The sequence below is a fragment of the Panthera pardus genome, unplaced genomic scaffold, assembly GCF_024362965.1.
Source record: "Panthera pardus isolate Hobbes unplaced genomic scaffold, ASM2436296v1 HiC_scaffold_21, whole genome shotgun sequence".
NCBI lineage: Eukaryota > Metazoa > Chordata > Mammalia > Carnivora > Felidae > Panthera > Panthera pardus.
This window is the reverse complement of record NW_026526777.1, coordinates 8177399-8196919: the sequence shown is the minus strand read 5'-3', so window position 1 is coordinate 8196919 and position 19521 is coordinate 8177399. Positions and strand designations below refer to the sequence as shown.

The 19521-nt window shown below is 42.3% G+C and overlaps 1 long non-coding RNA gene across 3 annotated transcripts in view; it reads left to right on the top strand.

The window, feature by feature from the left end:
• The window catches only part of LOC109276639 (uncharacterized), a 31235-nt gene extending 12575 nt beyond the window's left edge, over positions 1-18660 (top strand). For all 3 annotated transcript variants that reach the window (XR_008424535.1, XR_008424536.1, XR_002084770.2), the window contains 3 exons: positions 8929-9105; positions 17076-17165; positions 18389-18660. This is a non-coding gene — a long non-coding RNA (uncharacterized LOC109276639). The remainder of the gene's footprint in view (positions 1-8928; positions 9106-17075; positions 17166-18388) is intronic.
• Positions 18661-19521: the final 861 nt, after the last annotated feature.

Here is a 19521-nt window from a genome sequence, read left to right as displayed (position 1 = left end):
GTGAGTGAAGACCGAAGGTCCTATGACCAAGGAGACAAGAAATTCACAGAGGAAAGCCTTGCTTTTAGCTCTTTTTCCTTTGGAGTCATCAGCTAATTTTTAAGTGGCTGCCAGGAGGCTGAGAAACTAAATAAATAGTCTCATCATGCTAGGGAGATAAATAAAGTGATAGCTCAGGGCCCCTAAGAAGGAGACTTTCCTATAGATACCTCAGTACTGCATTAGAACTAGAGATGAAGAAAAAAAAAAAAAGCTTTTTTATAGAAAAGCTCTCACAAAACTTCAAATCCAGATTCTATTTAGTACAATTATAGGCTGGATTCAATTGCTCTACCCTATCCATCTGCCTCTCAAAAATCAAAGTACATCCTCTCTAGACATATTGAACATTAATTGGAATTGCAAATTATCTGTACAATTTTCTACACGCAGCATTCATGATTATTGAAAAATTAATAGGCATTTGAGTAAACAAGGCCAAATGTACAAAAGCTCAGAAAAACAATGGACACAATCAAATGCACACAGGAAGTCCTTATGCATATATTAAAATTTATGCACATGGCTTTTAAACTACCTGTGATTGGGGGCGCCTGGGTGTCTCAGTCGGTTAGGCGGCCGACTTCGGCTCAGGTCATGATCTTGCGGTCCGTGGGTTCGAGCCCCGCGTCGGGCTCTGTGCTGACAGCTCAGAGCCCGGAGCCTGTTTCAGATTCTGTGTCTCCCTCTCTCTCTCTGACCCTCCCCCATTCATGCTCTGTCTCTCTCTGTCTCAAAAATAAATAAACATTAAAAAAAAAATTAAAAAAAAAATAAAATACCTGTGATTTAGAGAAGGAGGTAAACCGTGAGACTCTTAACTACAGAGAACAAACTGAGGGTTGCTGGCGGGGTGTTGGGTGGAGGATGGGCTAAATGGGTGATGGGCATTAAGGAGGGCACTTGTTGGGATGAACACTGGGTGTTATATGAACGTGATGAATCACTAAATTCTATTCCTGAAATCATTATTACATTATATGGTAACTAACTTGGGTTTAATTTTTTTTTAAAAAATCTGTGATTTATATGTTCAAGAAAAATAGGGAGGAAATGTGTGGAATTTTAGTGGACACTTGTAATTTATGAACACATAAATCCTAGGATTGAACAATCAAATAATGAAAATGAGGGATGTAATAGACACACTTATCAGCCAAGTAGACATAGCTGAAGTGAGGTCTATGAAGCAGGAGATAGGCCAGCAGATCATCTACAGCCTGAAACACAGAGACAAAAGAAGATGAAAATCATAGAAAGGCTCCTATGAGATGAATGGAGCCCAGTTACAAGGCCTAATATACATATAAGTGGAGTCACAGAAAGAGATGAGAGATAAACTAGGTCAAAAGCCGATCTGAAAATAAATTGGCTGCAAATGTCCAAAGCTGATGAAAGATATGAAGCCAAACGTTCAAGAATATCTATGAACTCCAAATGGGAGAAATTAAAAGAAAACCACACATAGACACATAGTAGTATGACTGCTAAAAATCCATGATAAAGAAAAAAAAGAAAGAAAAGAAAAAAAAACAGTCTCAAGAGCAGTCAGAGAAAATACAAACATTACTTTCAACAGTAAGACTGACAGCCGACTTCTTAATAGAAGCATTTGAAACCAAGGAACGGGAATGGTCGTGGTAAACCACTGAAAGAAAATCAGGACTAAAGAACTAAGGGCTATCACCAGAAACAATAATTTTCTAGGGATATTAAGGCAAATAGAGAAGGGGATAATGATACCTTATGCTGCTTTTTAGGAACCGTGTAATAGATTGTGAGCTCCTTGAAAGCTCTTCGTGGTATCCTTGACAGTGTATCAGGACTTCAAGACTTGTGGAACAAATGAAGAATGTGGGGCCATTTGGCCTTTCTACATGTGGGTGAAGCTGATCCGTTCTACTGCACAACTTCACTGACAGGTGGGCCCCACTACTTTCCAGTTGTGTGATACGGAGAAAATCATTTAACCCCTTGTATTAGCTTCCGGGGCTGCCCTGACAAATTATCACAAGCCAAGTGGCTTAAAGCAGAAATTGATTCTCTCAGTTCTGGAGTCTAGATGGTCAGAATCAAGCACATCTAGGCTCCCTCTGAAGGATCAGGGAAGAGCCTTCTTGGACTCTGTAGTTTCTGGAGGTCACTAGCAATGCTTGGCATTCCTCGACTTGTAGCTACATCACCCCAATTTCTACCTCCCTTGTGTCTCTAAAGCTCCCTCTCCAGTTATTGGATTTAGAACATCAAACATTGGATTTAGGGTCCACCTTAATCAAGTATGACTTCACCTGAACATGATTCTATATGTAAAGACTCTATTTCCAAAAAAAAAAAAAAAGTCACATTCACAGGTGGGGGCGGGGGGTAAGGACTTCAACATATCTTTTTGGGGGGGCACCTGGGTGGCACAGTCTATTAAGCGTCGGACTCTTGATCTCAGCTCAGGTGTGTTTAGTGAGTTCAAACCCCTCATTGAACTCTGTGCTGATGGTGCAGAGCCTGCTTGGGATTCTCTCTCTCCTCTCTGCCCCTCTTCTGCTTGTTCTCCCTCTCTCTCTCTCAAAATAATTAAATAAACTTTAAAAAATTTACAAAAAAAACATACATTTTTGGGAACACAATTCATGGCACTGTATCCCTGAACTTCAGTTTCTTCTTCTATAAAACAAATATTATGATACCAGCCTTGAAGAGTTATTATAAGCAAGAATCTATAATGCTTAGGACCCTTAACAGATGGAAAATGAGTTCTCAGGGCAAGCTTTAAAAACTAAGTAATATGTAAGAGAATGAAATATTAAATACGTATATTGATAGAGCCAAGAAGGGGTAGGTGAATGAAAGATCCTATTAACTACACACGGTGATAAGATTCTGCCAATGAGGAAACTTCATTTTTCTTCAAGAAACTGTAATAGTCAAATATCAGATGGGCCACTAAGAAAATACAAGGACCAAAGAGACACAATTGAATGAATTTTTCAGCCCATTTTTCCTTCAGAGTAAGGTTTGGCACATTCCTATTTGATTCTGTTCCCATTTCTGCTATCAGCAAGATGTGCTGACATTGGCTACATTGTTACATTGCTTAATTTATCTTTGCTTGGATTTCCTCACTTATAAAACAAGAGATTCAGATCCTGTTTCAATTAGGAGTCAAGTGAGACAAAATCCAGTAAGAGTAAGAGTGGCTTAAATAAATAGGGGCTTGATCTTTTTTATCGAGATATTGTGATATTATATGTATATATTTGGTCTTTGGCCCAAGTTCCTGGCAAAGAGGTCCTGAAACTCTTGTATTTCCTGAGTGATAGAGGTGATAGTAATATCTTTCATTGTAATATTTGGTCTTGGTGACCCGCATACACCCTCCCTCTCCCCAGTTTGTGACAAAAGATCTAAGACCCTTGGAATCTCCAGAGCGATGAGAGTCTTCTTGTATGCTAAGGAGATGACTGGTGGCTTGGAGGTCCCCAGATAGGTTCAGGATGGGACCTAGTTGCCAGAAAGACCAAGCATTATCAGAAGGCTAGAACTTCCAGCCCCACTCCTAACCTCTGTGGAGCGGAGAGAGGTTAGAGATTGAGCCAATCACCAATGATCCAAGACTTGTCTGTCACCAATGCTCAACCATGTCTGCCTAATGGAACTTCCATGAGCAACCTAACAAATGGAGTTCAGGGAACTTCCAGGTAGGTAAACACGTGTTGGTACTAGGAGAGTGGTAGGCCTGAAGAGGGCAAGGAAACTCTGAGCACCCCTTCCCCCAATACCTTATAAATCCCCTCCATCTGGTTGTTCTTGAGTTGTATCCTTTATGAAGTAAAATGTCTTCATGAGTTCTGTGAGCTATTGTGGCAAAATATCACATCTGCGGGTAAGTTGTGGGAATCTCTGAGTTCCAGCCTGGTTTCCAGCCATAAGTACAGAAGGCTAGGACTTAGACTGGTGTCTGCAGTGGAGGAAGGACAGTCCTGTGGGACTGAGCCTTTCACTTGCAGGATCTGATACTAACTCCAGGTAGATAGTGTCAGAATTGAGTCAGATTGTAGGACACGCATCTGGTGTTGGAGAATTGGTTGATGTGGGGGAAAAAAATCCTCACACATTGGGTGTCAGAAGTGTTCTATGGGTAGAAACAGATCTCATTAGTTACATACCAGCAAAGCAGAAGTAGAACAGTTGCACCTTTGAGTTGGATGCTTACTGACGTTAGACGCTAAGACCCTTTTGTATTTCTGCTTAACTAGCCCTTGCGTGTTGGCTGTTATTTTCTTGGTAACAAGGCAGCTGCTGGAGCTCTGGTTCCTACATCCACGTTAAGACAGAAGGAAATGGAGAATCAGCAGTTCCCAGTCCTGTCTGTCTTCCTTTATCAGGTAGACAACAACTTTCCCAGAAATCCCACAATAGGCTTCAGCTGAAGATTATTGGTCAGAAATGGTCATGTGACTACCTTAGCTGCAGGGGAGGCTCTAAAAGTCTGAAACACAATTGTCCCGTTGGTCAAGCAAGTTATGTCTCGTCTCCTGGCACTGGCACATTTGACCACAAGGTCGGGGTTCTCTTAGCAAGAAAAAGTGGGGGGTGGGGGTGGGGATGCCTATGGACAGATAACCAGCAAGATCTTCCGCAGGTCCCTTTTTGCTGAGTAACTGTATATTTTTAAACTTCCAAATGGTGGGACACCTTGAACCCTCCCAGGTTTCTATGACAAACTTGTAGTTTTGAACCACAACTTGAAATGTCTCAGATATCTGTAACAACCTGGAGACCCTAATTCAAGCCTAGATTCACTAGAATCTCTGGGACACTAGTCATATTATTAGACTCTAATCTCTATTATCTTTAACATCTAGCAAAGTGTGTGTCTTACAATATGTTTCAATAATATTTAGTGAGTGGATAAACTCTTAGAATCTCTGAAAAATCTTAGTTAGGAGAAGCTACCTCATATTCAAATTATAATCATGGCTCAAGATTGTGCTGCAAGAATTTTTCTGATTAGCCAGGAAGTGATCCAAAAAGGGAGGATACTTCCTCAGCTCTTACAGAATAATAAGCAATTCCATAAATGAGCATTTTTGTACAAATTAAGGGCAACTTACTAGTAATGTGCTATGCAACTTATTAAGGTTATTAAAATTGGTCTATATCTAGAGTTCACTGAGACACATGCTATTAAATGAGTCTGCCACCAGATTGGCAAGGTAATTCTTGCATTCGAACTCAAGCATATGTTTGGAGTTTAAACAAATTTCTAGAAGGACTTCTTGACATAAGTGCATCATATCTTAAATGAGTTGTATTTTTTTTACAATTAATTCTTCTTAAAAAAAATCAAAGTAACATCTACATAGTTTCAAATGTCAAATTGAATTTCAAGGCTGTTAACCCCCAGCATTAGTCCTCTTTCCCCTTTCACCAGAATCCCACCTCCCAGAAGCAGCCATAATCAGTAATGTTAGCTGTTCCTTCTGGTATTTTTTAATATTTCCCTCTTTTTTTTTTCAATGTGTATTTCTTTACTTTGAAGAGAGAGACAGAGAGTGGGAGCAGGGAAGTGGCAGAGAGAGGGAGAGAGGGAATACCATGCTGTCAGTGCATGGCCAGATGCTGGGCTCGATCACATGAGCCGTGAGATCATGACCTGAGCCTAAGTTAAGAGTCGGACACTTAACTGACTGAGCCACCCAAGAGCCCCTGTATTTCCCTATTTCTAAGTAGCATACCCACATTTAAGTTACTGGTTTTGTTTTTCAATTTAGACTTTATGTATTAATCTCCTATTATTTTGTTATTCATTCATTGTCCTGGTCATTCATTAGGCCCTTGGAACCAGGAATCTTACATCCTTCAGTTCTGGGAAGTTTTCCGGTATTATTTCTGTGAAACTGTGGTTTGTAATAAGAAAAGTGTTCTTGGTTTCTGTCCTCTTCCAGACAATGAGCTCGTACAACCCTTGGATTTTCCCAAGTGATAAGGGCTATAAAAGTGAAGTGGGGGAGGTGGGGCAGATATAGGGGAAGGTGGAAGGAGAGGCTTTTGTTATTCATAAGAGCCTATTTCAACCACACCTGAAGTTATGTTAATGAGGCAAACTTTTGGAAAGACCCTAAGGAGGAGAGGGAGCTGGTTGCCAGGGAAACCATCTTTGGATTAGAGGGTTCAGGCCCAACTCCTACTTTTGGGGAGGGAAGAGGGACTGGGACTCGACTTAACCAGCAATGGCCAATGATTTAATCAGTCACACCTACAAAGTGAAACCCAAGGAGGGCATCATGGGAACCCTGATTTATAGCTGATCAGTCAGAACCTGTGATTGGTGTCTCAAGTGGGAAGTAGTTTATAGGGCTGCGTCCTTAACTTTTGGGATCTGTTGCTAACTTGGGGTAAATAGTGTTAGAATTGAATTGAGTTGGAGGACAATGGGTTGGAATAGAGAGTTAGAGAATTGGATGGTGTGGGAAACCCTCTTCCCCAGTTCGGTGGCCAGGAGTAATTAGTGTAGAAAGAAGAAATAGACTTTCCACTTCTTTGATGATTTCTTCCTATTTATTCTCTCTTTGTGGAACTTTTTGTGTGTTTGGTGTTTTACCTCTTGGTTGAGCCTTTAAACCCACCCCCTCTCCCATCCCTTGCTGCCCTTTCCTTCCATATTAATTTCCTTAGCTTATTTGTTTATTTGTTTTTTGCTTTATCTTTTATGGAGATTTCTTTAACTTTTCCAAGTCTTCTATTGACTCTATTTCTTTTTCTTTTTCTTTGTTTTTTTTAAGTTTATTCAATTATTTTGAGAAAGAGAGCGCATGCTCGCAAATGGGGCAGGGGCAGAGAGAGAGGGAGAGAGAGGATCCCAAGAAGGCTCAGCACTGGTCAGTGCAGAACCTGACTTGGGGCTTGATTCCACAAACCATGAGATCATGACCTGAGCCCAAGAGTCAGAAAATTAACCAACTGAGCCACCCAGGTGACCTCTTTATGTCTATTATATTATTAATTCCTAAGGATTCTTTCTTATTCTCTATTACCTTTTTATGGTAGGATTTTCCTTCACCTCATAAAATTCCTCTTTTTATCTCTGTGAAGATATTGAGTACGATAGTTATTTTAAAGTTTTTTTATGTTCTATGAGTTATCTTTTTCTCCAAATGTCTTTTCTATATTTGTTTGTGTTGGTCTCTATTGCATGGGCTAGTTGGAGCTGGGGGCTTTGTCTCTCTGTTTGCATTTATGAGTGAAAGCTCTAGGCTGTTGATTGAAAACTGTGTGGGGCTGGCTCATAGACTGGTGGGTTTCCGATGATGATCAGGCCCATCATATTGGTCTTTTGTTGGGAACTCTCAAAACTTGATTTTTCACCTGAACTAAAAGCTAATCCATTTTTTTCCAGAGAATAATTTTTCAAGTTTTATCTGGGGGATCTCCAGCTTTTATGCTGGCATTCTGAAAGTGAGGTAGGAGAAGGAAGCTGAGGTCTTCTCATTCAGTATGCAGACCTTTTCTCTTCATTTTCCTTCTTTTTTTTTTTTTTAATGTTTATTTATTTATTTTGAGAGAAAGAGAGCATGAACAGGAAAGGAGCAGAGAGAGGAAGAGAGAGAATCCCAAGTGCTGGAAGGGCCATGAAAGAATTCCTCTTCTTTCAAAATAAGTAAATAAACTTTAAAAAACCCAGGGCTTGGGGGGAAGGTGAGGAGGTATGGCACATGGAATCTTCCCCTTTTTTGGAAACTGTGTCTGGTTGTAAGTAGCCCATTGGTCAGTTAGGGCCCATGGATATTTTGGGGTGGGTTGCCTGATGGGCCTGTTTGTATTCAGCCAGGTGGTCACTGTGAGCCCTTTCTACATTTCATTGCTCAAGCCTGTTGTCTAAAAGCAGCCTCTACAGGTTATGATTTCTCAATTGCTTTCATTTAAAAAAAAATTTTTGTTTTTAATGTTTATTTATTTCTGAGAGAGACAGAGAGCGAGCAGGGGAGGGGCAGAGAGAAAGGGAGGCACAGAATCTGAAGCAGGCTCCAGGCTCTGAGCTGTCAGCACAGAGTTGGATGCAGGGCTTGAACCCACGAACTGTGAGATCATGACCTGAGCCATGACCTGAGCCAAAGTCCGACGCTTAACTGACTGAGCCACTCAGGCACCCCTCATTTTTTTTTTTTTTTTTTAAGTAGGCTTCCAGTCCAGCACAGGGCTTGAACTCAGGACCCTGCGATCAAGACCTGAGCTGAGATCAAGAGCTGGACGTTTAACCAACTGAGCCACCCAGGCACCCCTCAATTGCTTTTATTTATTTATTTAACATTTTTGTTTTATTTTATTTATTTTGGGAGAGACAGAGATAGAGCAAGTCGGGGAGGGGGCAGAGAGAGATTGGGAGAGAATCTTAAGCAGGTTCTGTGCTGTCAGCGTAGAGCTGGATGTGGGGCTCGAGCCCATGAATCATGAGATCATGACCTGAGCAGAAACCAAGAATCGCAGGCTTAACTGAATGAGCCACCCAGGTGCTCTGAATCATTTATTTAAATAACTCGTTCCTTGTTTTTGCTTCTGCAATAGTGTGATTTTTAAGAAATATCTATTTGGCCATTCAGATGACCAAAATATATTTCTCACGTATATATTTGGTCTTCATCCACAGTTCTGGGCTCACAGCCCCTCAGACCCTTGGAAATTCCTGAGAGTGATAAAGGTGCCTTTTATCATATAAATGAAAGTGACTTTTGGACCCAAGGGTGGGGCTGGTTGCCCAAAGGGCAGACCTAGTTATTAGAGGATCTCAACTTTTAGTCTGACCTTGCGACCTCCTGACCTCAGGACCTGAACCCTGGGGAGCCGGGGAGGGGAGAGGGGCTGGAGGCGGAACCAGCCAATGGGCCAATGACTTAGTCAACGAAGCCTCTCGAAAAACCCAAGAGGACCAGGTTGGGAGAGCTGTGTTGGTGAACGCGAGCAGGCTCAGGAGGAGTGGCGGCTGGAGAAGTCTGGAAGCCCCTGCGCCCTTTCCCCAGACCTTGCCCCAGGCATCTTCATCTGACCAGTGATTCACCAGCACACCCTTTACTGGTAAGTGTGAGGAAGTGTTTCCCTGACTTCTGAGAGCCACTCTAGCAAACGGAAAGGAGCTGAGGAGGAGGCGGCTGGGCCCTCCGGACCCTGGGCGCTGGGTGGGGAGCCCGGGTTGCAGCCTGTGACTTGTGAGCGGTGCGTGGGGTGGGCAGTGGGGGGTCTTGCGGACCTGAGCCCCCAGCCTGGGGGATCTGATGCTCTCTCTGGGTACGGAGTGTCGGAATTCCGTTCTCGAACACACTGCTGGCTTCCAAGACTTCTTTGGTGTTGTGTGGGAACCCCATTTCCCCACGTTGAGATCAGGAACAAGACAGAGCCCGATTCGGGGCTCAAGCTCACAAACCATGAGATCGTGACCTGAGCCGGAACCCAGAGCCAGATGCTTAACTGACTGAGCCACCCAGGCGCCCCCATATATTACCTCTTTCTACACAATAGTGGCAAAGCATACATACTGTTCTGCATTTTGTGCATTTTACTGATCTATATAAAGATTATTTTATATCAGTATATAGTATTGTTTCATATATATATGTAGAGCTTACATTAATATATATATTACATTAAAAATATATATATGTAGAGCTTACATTAAATCTTTGTGATCTTTGCCAAACTGATGGTTCAAAAAATGATATCTTGGTGTGTACCTAATTTGTAGTTTTCATATAATAAATGGACTGAGTGTGATAGCTCAGATTTAAGCCATTCGTAGTTCTTTTTAGTTGAATTCCTTATTAATATCCTTTGCTCATTTTCTTTTAGATTATTATTGATCTGCAGGAGGCTTTTATATTTGGAGAAATTAATCCTTATGATATAATTTGCAAATACTTTCTTCCAGTTTTTCATTTACCTTTTGGTTTTACTTATGGTGTTTTTTGCTATACAGAAAAGTTTTATTTTATATAGTCAAATTTATCAATATTTTATTTTAGGAGTTCTAGGAATTTCAAAATAGTCTAGGAGGCTTTTATACGGAGAGTATAAAGCATTGCTCCCATTATCTTGCAAAGCATTTTTTTTTTTTTTTTGGTTAGTTATCCTGATATGTATTTGAGATATGGATCCAACTTAATTTTTTCCAAATAGATACTCAGTGGTTCTAGATTTGTAGGCAGATAATAATACAGTTGCAAAATATATTAAAAAAATATTTTTCGAACTACAAGGAGAAATGAACAAATGCATAATCTTGGGCAGAGATTTTTAACACCTTTCTCTTAACAACTGATAGATCCGATATTTAAAAAGCCTAATACAAGGGATGCATTTCTAGCAAGAGTGATCAGAAGAAAAAGAAGAAGTCACAAAGAACCCTGTCAGAAACTTTAAAAAGTGCCATGCATGTAGGTTCTGTAGCCACTGAAATGATAGTAAGAGGATCTTGGGAATAAGTTTGCCAATAATGAAGTAACACGTTTCTAGTAAATCGAATTTGCTCGAGTGGCCACGGGAGTGAAATCGAGAATGTGTGAAGTCCTGTAACTGTTCAAACAAATTGAATCTAATTAAACACTTTTCCACAAAAGAAGTTCCAAGTTCAGAATGCTTTACCGTTTTGTTTCTGGATAATATTTAAAGGACAAAGACCAACAGTCTTATACATACTCCTTCACAGAACTGGGGAAAAAAAGTAGCGCTTTACAGCCACGATAACTTCGATACCGATAATCTGCAAAGATATCGTGAGAAATAAAATTGATAGACCTGCCCCTTTCAGACGTAAAAATCCCAAACAAGTTATACTATTAATACATCAAATCACTCAACATGTAAAAAGGGTACACATTCTGAATGAGTTGAGTTTATTTCAGTAAGACAGGGTTAGTATAATATTAAAATATCAATACGGTGTGGCATGTCAGCCGAATAAAGGAGAAAAATAATAGTGTTAATTGAATAGATGTAGTAAAGGCGCATAATAGAATCCAACATGCATTCATTTTGAAAGCTTTTTATAAACTAGGAATACCAAGAAAGTATTCTTAATCTGGTCAAAATCGTCTATAAAAAACTACAAATGACATAATTCTCCTCCCCACTCCAAGACACAATCCTTTTTTTAAAATTGTTTTAATGTTTATTTATTTTTGAGAGAGAAACAGAGAGACAGAGAGACAAAGTGTGAGCAGGCGAGGGGCAGAGAGAGAGGGAGACACAGAGTCTGAAGCGGGCTCCAGGCTCCGAGCTGTCAGCACAGAGCCCGACGTGGGGCTCGAACTCACAAACCGTGAGATCATGACCTGAGCCGAAGTTGGACCCTTAACCGACTGAGCCACCCAGGTGCCTCTAAAGATTTTATTTTTAAGTATTCTCTACCCAACATGGGGCTCAAACACACAACCCTGACATAGAGAGTTGCATGCTCTACCCACTGAGCCAGTCAGGTGCCCCACGAAAATAAAATCATTTTAAAATCCCTACAAATTAATAAAAAAGAAAAGACTACCCAATATAAAAATAGTCAAGAAACTTAAATAGGAGTGTCACCATCTAAATGGTTTCTAAACATATGAAAATATGCTCAATCCTCTTACTAATTGGGGAATGAGAAATTAAAACTTCAATATGACACCAGTACATACCTTCTAGAATGTCTATAATTTAAAATACAGAGAAGTACACGGAGGATGTGGGGAAGTTGGAGCTCTCATACTCTCCGGGTGGGAGTGTCAGTTATTACACATACTTTGGAAGCATCATTTACTAAAGCCAAATATGCACACACCTTAAGATCTCACAATTTTACTTTTAAATACATATTTAACATGGTGCACGCAGATGTGTACCAGCAGACGTACAAGAATGTTCATATCTGTATTATGCATCACAGCCCCACATTGAAAACAATCCACAGGGTGCCTGGGTTGCTCAGTCTGTTAAGCGTCCAACTTTGGCTCAGGTCACCATCTTGGCGTTGGTGGGTTCCAGCCCTACGTCGGGCTCTGTGCTGACAGCTCAGAGCCTGGAGCCCGCTTCGGATTCTGTGTCTCCCTCCCTCTCTGCCCCTCCCCTGCTCTCTCTCTCAAAAATTATAAACTTTAAAAAAGTAGAATACCATTTATATGAAATTCAAACTGAAAATCTCAATTAAACTTGAGATATACACTTAAAAATTATGCGAAAAATGAAGAGGCGTGGTTATCATAAAAGGATAATTGCTATGTTCAGTGGGGAGAAAGGGAATTATGATGGGAATGGGGTACAGAAGGGCTCTGGGCAACTGAATCCTATTTCTTGTCCTAGGTGATAGTTACACAGTGTTGATAATAATTCATTAGGTGACACATTTGTGGTTTCTATGCTTTTGTGGAAATGTAGCATATTTAGTAGTAAAGATATATAAAGGAGGAACATATTTTACATCCTGTTTTAATTAATTAATTTTTTTAGTGTTTATTTTTGAGAGAGAGACAGAGCGTGAGTGGGAGAGGGGCAGAGAGAGAGAGAGAGAGAGAGAGAGAGAGAGGGAGACACAGAATCCAAAGCAAGCTCCGGGCTCTGAGCTGTCAGCACGGAGCCCGACACGGGGCTCGAACTCAGGAACCGTGAGATCATGACCTGAGCCGAAGTCGGACGCTTAACCTACTGAGCCACCCAAGGGCCCCTTACATCCTCTTTTACGTGTTAAGGTCAGAAATGCAACTGAAATAAAAATTTCATGAAATAATACCTTTACTATGTGTGATACACTCAGATATATCCGATTCTTTTCTCTCCTTTTGTCTTCCATCTCATTCCATTTTTATTTCTTTACTCATTTTTGAGAGAGCACAAGCAAGGATGGGGCAGAGGAGGGGAGAGAGAGAATCTTTAGCTGACTGTGCACCCAGTGCAAGGCCCTACTTGAGGCTTGATCCAGGATCTTGGGATCATGACCTGAACCGAAATCAACAGTCAGATGCTGAACTGACTGAGCCACATGGATTCCCCCATCTCATTCCATTAAAAACAAAAACAAAAACAAAAACAAAAACGCTGGCCATAACCTACACCATTTTATTTTATTTTATTTTATTTTATCTTATTTTATTTTATTTTATTTACCTATACCATGATTTTTTTAATTAATTAATTTTTTTTTTAATTTACATGCAAGTTAGTTAGCATACAGTGCAACAATGATTTCAGGAGTAGATTCCTTAATGCCCTTTACCCGTTTAGCCCTTACCCACTCCCACAACCCCTCCAGTAGCCCTCTGTTTGTTCTCCATATTTATGGGTCTCTTCTGTTTTGTCCCCACCCCTGTTTTTATATTATTTTTGCTCCCCTTCCCTTATGTTCATCTGTTTTGTCTCTTAAAGTCCTCATATGAGTGAAATCATGATATTTATTTGTCTTTCTCTGACCTACTAACTTTGCTTAGCATAATACCCTCTAGTTCCATCCACGTAGCTGTAAATTGGCCATAGGCTACACTTAACTGATTTAATGATTTGCAGCTTGAAAAACATTCACCCTGGCATTAAGAAACTCTTGGGGTTCCTGGTGTAGCGACTGAATTGATCCCAACTGAATTCCCAGTCGAATTCCAAGTTGGGATCAGAAATACCCATCTCTCTCTGGCAGGGTTGCTCACTGTCAACACCGCTGGCATTTGGGGCTGGATAATTCTTTGTTGTGGATGGTTGTCTTGTACACCGTAGGTACTTAGCACCGTCTCTGGTCTCTTCCTGCTAGGTGCCGGTAACCCCCCCTCCCCCCCACCACACACACACACCTCCAGTTGTGACTCCCTAGCAGGCGAAATTACCTCTGTTGAGGGAACCACTACTCTAGAGGCTCTATAACTTTCTAAACTTGGCTCTGCCTTTATAAAGAATCCGTAAGTTAGCATTTCTCGAACATCAGTGCACATTAGCGTCACCCAGATATTCTGTGTGAGAAGTGGGCTGGGAATGTGCCTTCTTAACAAAGATCCCAGGTGACTCTGATTCAGGTATTTCCAAAGATCACACTTTGAGAGACATTGTCCTAAGATGACTGCCCTCTTGAATGAAAATTCCCTTGGAGGCATTAGAATGTTCCAGATATATTAGTTTTCAAGGGACAGGTCAATGCACCGGAAGATAATAAGCTTCTGCTGGGTAAGAAATCATGCAAAACATCCAAGGTCTCTTTAGGGGGCAGATCTGGTGCAGACACCGGTGAAATCACAGCCGTGGGGTCTGTTCTCTGTGTCATTGTTCTGTGACGTGTGCGGAGCTCACCGGGGAGGGGCTGTGGAACCACAGAAACTGAGTCTGACCTTTCTGAGTCCGCGATTTCCCTGAAGCTCACCCAGAAGCATGAACCAGCATCCCGAGTAAAGACACTGCCGTAGCATTTGCCAATTACTTCATGCCTGATAGAGAAGCTGAAATGCCTCCCTATACTTCAGATTTTTTTTTTTTTCATCCCAGTTAATTGTTCTTCCTAAATTGAATGATCTATTTTTGGAACTAAAAGAGATGCAGTGTAGGGAGAGAGGAACCGACAAAGCCCAAGGCAGAGAGGGGAGGTAGTCGGAGGAAATGCGGGAATGAGAGGGGATACTGAGTGAATCATCTCCCCCCCTAGGAAACACATCAAAAGCAGAGGAAGGGCGTTCTCCCCCTGCGAGCAGGTGGATGACACAGGAGGGGCTGGGAGTCTTGCTGAAAAGATGAACACACGAAATGAAACAGGGCAAAATTCTGGGAGTCGTTGTGACCCGGAGGCTCAGGCCGTAAAAGTCATTGGGTGTTACCTTGGAGCTCTCTAGTGGGTGAGAGCGCATTCTTAGCACCGAATCAGAAGATGAGAAACCCTGCTCCTTTACCCTGTTTCCTACTGGAAATTTATTTGAAAAGCGCTGTGGCCTTAAAATGTGCAACTGTCTAGTGGATGTGATCCCAAGACTGGCGGGTCTTCGGATGCATTTCGTCCACAGGCGCGTCCGATGAGGCACGTGTGCCCCCAGATATGTGTATTTCTAGTGAACCCAGAGCTGGAAGTAACATCCCCTTCAGCCAGACCCTCTGGCTGTTACCAAAAATGCACTTGAAAAAAGGGTAGGCAAGTATCGGACCTGACCATTGGCGTGGATATCGGCATCATGCGTTTTATTGCCTCTGTAAATAATGTTTCTGTTAACTCCAGTGGGTTCCTTTGATCCTTCTGCAGCCTGAACGTCATGCTCAAAGCTTTGGAGCCTGCCCACGCTAGCCATCTCTGCTGCTTCTCCTCTCTAGGCATCTCAGTTGTAGTTACATCTTTAAAAGACTGTCGTTTATGCTGTGAAATGTTTAGTAAAACTACAAAGCAGAACACACGTCATTTTCTTCAAAACACATAAGCGTTTTGGCCTGCAAAAGAGACTACTCCGAAGACAGCCAGCTCGACTTTAAAATGCATGGGGAAAGCAGAGACCTTTCCAAGGCCCATACGATCATGCCATTCCTTTCACCCCTCAGTGGATATTTTAACGATGCGTGTAGTTCACTCCTGAAATGATTCAACTAAGGAAAGGGAGAGGCGGCCGACCCCTGGCTACGTTTGCCTTGTACCTGCCGCGAGGGGTCCGGAAGAGGAGCTCCTTGACTGTCCACGGCATCAGTTTTTCCCATTCTCCTGCCATTTTCGTCCAAGCATCCAGTGGGTAGCACATCCGTATTTCTCTGTGTGTCCGAGCAGTTGATTTCCAGCCACTTTACCAGGAGACTCTAACATCACAGGGGTGGAGAATGGAGCATGGGCAAAGAAAGGAAAGATCGTGGGAATGATAGCATTCAACCAAACAGGCTTTGCAGATCCCTTTCACGCCAGGTTATAACACAAAGGTTGTAGGATTGAAAGATCCTTGCTTTCTTCCTCACGCATGTACATGTTCGGGCTGATTGAGTAAACTTCCGTTTGGTTCTAGATAGCTTCTAAAGGAGATGAGGTCCTATAGTGCAGTGACAAAGAATACGGGCTTTGCAGCAGGCATGCCTGGGTTGAGATTTTGGCTTCATCTAGATTCGTGCAACCTTGGGAAAACCGAGTGGCCTCGAGTCAATGACAACCTCTTTATGCATATTGACTCCTCTGTAAAATTAGAATAATAGTAGTGTGTGTCACTAGGCTACTGTGGGGCTGAAATATGTAGTTGGATGGAAAAATAGCTGGAATGAGGGGTGCCTGGGTGGCTCGGTCGGTTGAGCGTCCGACTTCGGCTCAGGTCATCATCTCGCATTTCGTGAGTTCGAGGCCTGCGTCGGGCTCTGTGCTGACAGCTCGGAGCCTGGGGCCCGCTTCGGATTCTGTGCCTCCCTCTCTCTCTGCCACTCTGCCGCTCACACACAGTTTCTGTCTGTCTCTCTCTCTTTCTCTAAAATGTAAATAAACATTAAAAATTTAAAAAAAGATAGTTGGAATGGTTGGTTCTGGTCTACTCATTACGAAAAATAGAAGTTATGATTGTTGGTGTTATTAGTATTATCTCTTTTATACATTCAAAATCACTGACAATGATGTGGGAGATTGAATTCTAACAAATTCTGGGGAGAAATGTCAACAGTCAGGGATGGGGTGCTCCCCCTATCCATAGGTATTGAGATAGCTCACACTTTGAGTAACCCCGTCAAGTCCTTCCAGAACCTCTCTGGATTTTATATTTCTGGAATGCCCCTGGGAGTGTTATAAAGCATATTCATCTGGATTCAAAGATGGGATATTTTTTTTTCTAGAATTGCCCTGTGACATCCTATCTTGAGTTTGTTCTTTCCGGGGAGTCTTACAGGAGTAAGAAATGGAAATGTTTCCAGTTATTTGAATGTGGTTCAGGTGTGGGTCCTTATTCACTCCTGTTACCATGTGTTTGGTCAGGAGTTGAGTGTTGTTTTTGGCATTTAAGTTGTCAAATCCACCATTAATTGAATAATCCGCTTAACCCTGATTTTCTGGGTCCACAGGTGGTTATCGTGGCTATACTTCTGCTATTTTTATATTGTTTTTATTTCAGATGTAGGAAACGTCTACGCTGAAACTGTCTCTGTGGCCTAGTCTCACCTCAAAATCTGGTCCGGGGATCTTGATGGATTACTCTTTATGAGTGAGTAGAAGAATAAAAAGACAGTCTTCATTCACTGAAAGTGTATTTGCTCATTGAATATTTACCAAGCCCCCATTATACATGTAAGTTACTGTGTTTGCTATTGAGAACAGACTGTTGACTGAGATGGACCCGCCACCTGCCCTCATGGGTGCATTTTGGTGGGAAAAGTACAGCGGATGCTCTGTGAATATGTAATGAAGACATGAGACCAAATCTGAGCGGTCAGAGATGTTTTCTTGAAGAAGTAACATCAAGCTGGGGTTTGAAGGATGAATAGGCATTTATTAAATGGGGAGGAAGAGAAGAAAGAGGCAGAAGGAATAGCGTGTATGGCCCTGGGCATGGCAGGAACACAGTGAAATGACGTGAAAGAAGGTGGGTGCAGAGAAGAGGGGGGAGTTGGATGTGAGACAGGGAGAGGGAGGCAGAGACAGGCCAGGCAAGGACTCAAGTCCAAGTGAGGAGTTTGAGCTTGACCCAGAAACAATGGGAAATCACGAAAGAGAGTGACCTGATCAGAATGGTGTTCTTTTAAAAAAAAAAAAAAATTTTTTTTTTAACGTTTATTTATTATTGAGAGACAGAGAGACACAGAGCATGATCAGGGGAGGGGTAGAGAGAGGGGGAGACACAGAATCGGAAGCAGGCTCCAGGCTCCGAGCTGTCAGCACAGAGCCCGATGCGGGGCTCCAACCCACAAACCGTGAGATCATGACCTGAGCCGAAGTCGGTCGCCCAACCAACTGAGCCACCCAGGCGCCCCAGAATTGTGTTCTTAAACACGCTGGCTACCTTGTGGGGGAGAGAGAGTTCGGACATAGGGAAAACGTTGAGTAGACCATTAGTTTGGAGGAATTGTGAACAGGGGCCGTGGCAAGATAGATGTGGATAGAAATGGCTACAACTGAGGAACATTTAGGAGATGACGCTGAAGAGGTATTGGTGATAAGAATACGGGAGGCGAGATTGCATACTTAACCGTGAACCAGACTTCTGGTGGCCATCATCACAAAACAAGAGTTCGCTGCAAGAGAACCCAGTTAGGCGAAGTAGGGACATCATGGACTCAGTTCTGAACTCTTAAATTTGTGAAACCTTGGCAGGGGTGGTTTATAAATGATTGGCAACTGGCTCTCCAAAAAGAAGGAAAAAAAAATCCCTGAATTTGTAGCGTTGGCCAATTTCCGTAGTGTAAAAACTCTCATCGTGGTGGATTTCAGCCCAGCCATCGCACGATGGCCTTGAACGTGGAGTTGTGAAGAGATGCTTACAGCGAGCCCTCGTGAGACAGTGTAGCCTGGCTCCAGCACACCAGTGACTGAAGAGACATCTAGAAGGAAATGACAAGAGGTGGGCCGATGTGTAATTATTGGGCTTACAGGAGTGGTCCCGGCCAGGGTCCGTAATCATCCGTGTGTAAATGAGAATGCATACTTTGTGGAGTCAGAGTGTCTGGGATGGTACCCAGACTCTGCCCTTATTAGCTTTACGACTGGGGGAAAGTTACTTAACCTCTGTAGGTCTCAGTTTTCACACGGTGAATGGGGATAACGGTAGGTGATTCAGAGAGTAGCTTCCAGAGAAAAGCGTATGGAGATGGAGTTGCCGCACCTGTCGGTTTGTCGTACGCGTGTGCGAAATGAAATCCTTTCTTCTTGTTGTTGCTGTCTTTACCTTTACGTTTGTTTTATTTATTTATTTTTTTAATTAAAAAAATTTTTTTGACATTTACTTATTTTTTAGAGACAGAGAGAGAGAGACAGAGCACGAGCAGGGGAGGGGCAGAGAGAGAGAGAGAGGGAGACAAGGAATCCGAAGCAGGCTCCAGGCTCCAGGCTCCGAGGCATCAGCACAGAGCCTGATGCGGGGCTCGAACTCACGAACCGCGAGATCATGACCTGAGCCAACGTTGGACGCTTAACTGACTGAGCCACCCAGGTGCCCCACTTTTACGTTTGTTTTAAATGTGCTCTCCCTTAGGTTGGTTATTTCTCTTGATAACTTCTCCAAGTTTGTAAGCGTGTATGAACATTTTGGGATTCTAGTCTAACTGTCACTAAGGGCTGTGTGGCCTTGAGTGGATTTCCTAAACTCTCTAGGAGTTAAATTTCACCTTTGTGATACTAGATCATGCCAGACGAACTCTGAGGGCTTTCTTAGACCCTAAACGATATATGATATGACCTTTCGCAAATCCTAAAATTCTTGGTCATCTTTGATACCTTTCTTTCTCTCACCTCCTGAACCCAATTAGATTTCAGTTCTTGTCCATTTTGCGTCCACAGTCTCTCTCATCCCTGACTTTTCTCCACCTCTGCCTCCAACTCTCCATCTCTGTCCTCTGCCACTTTAT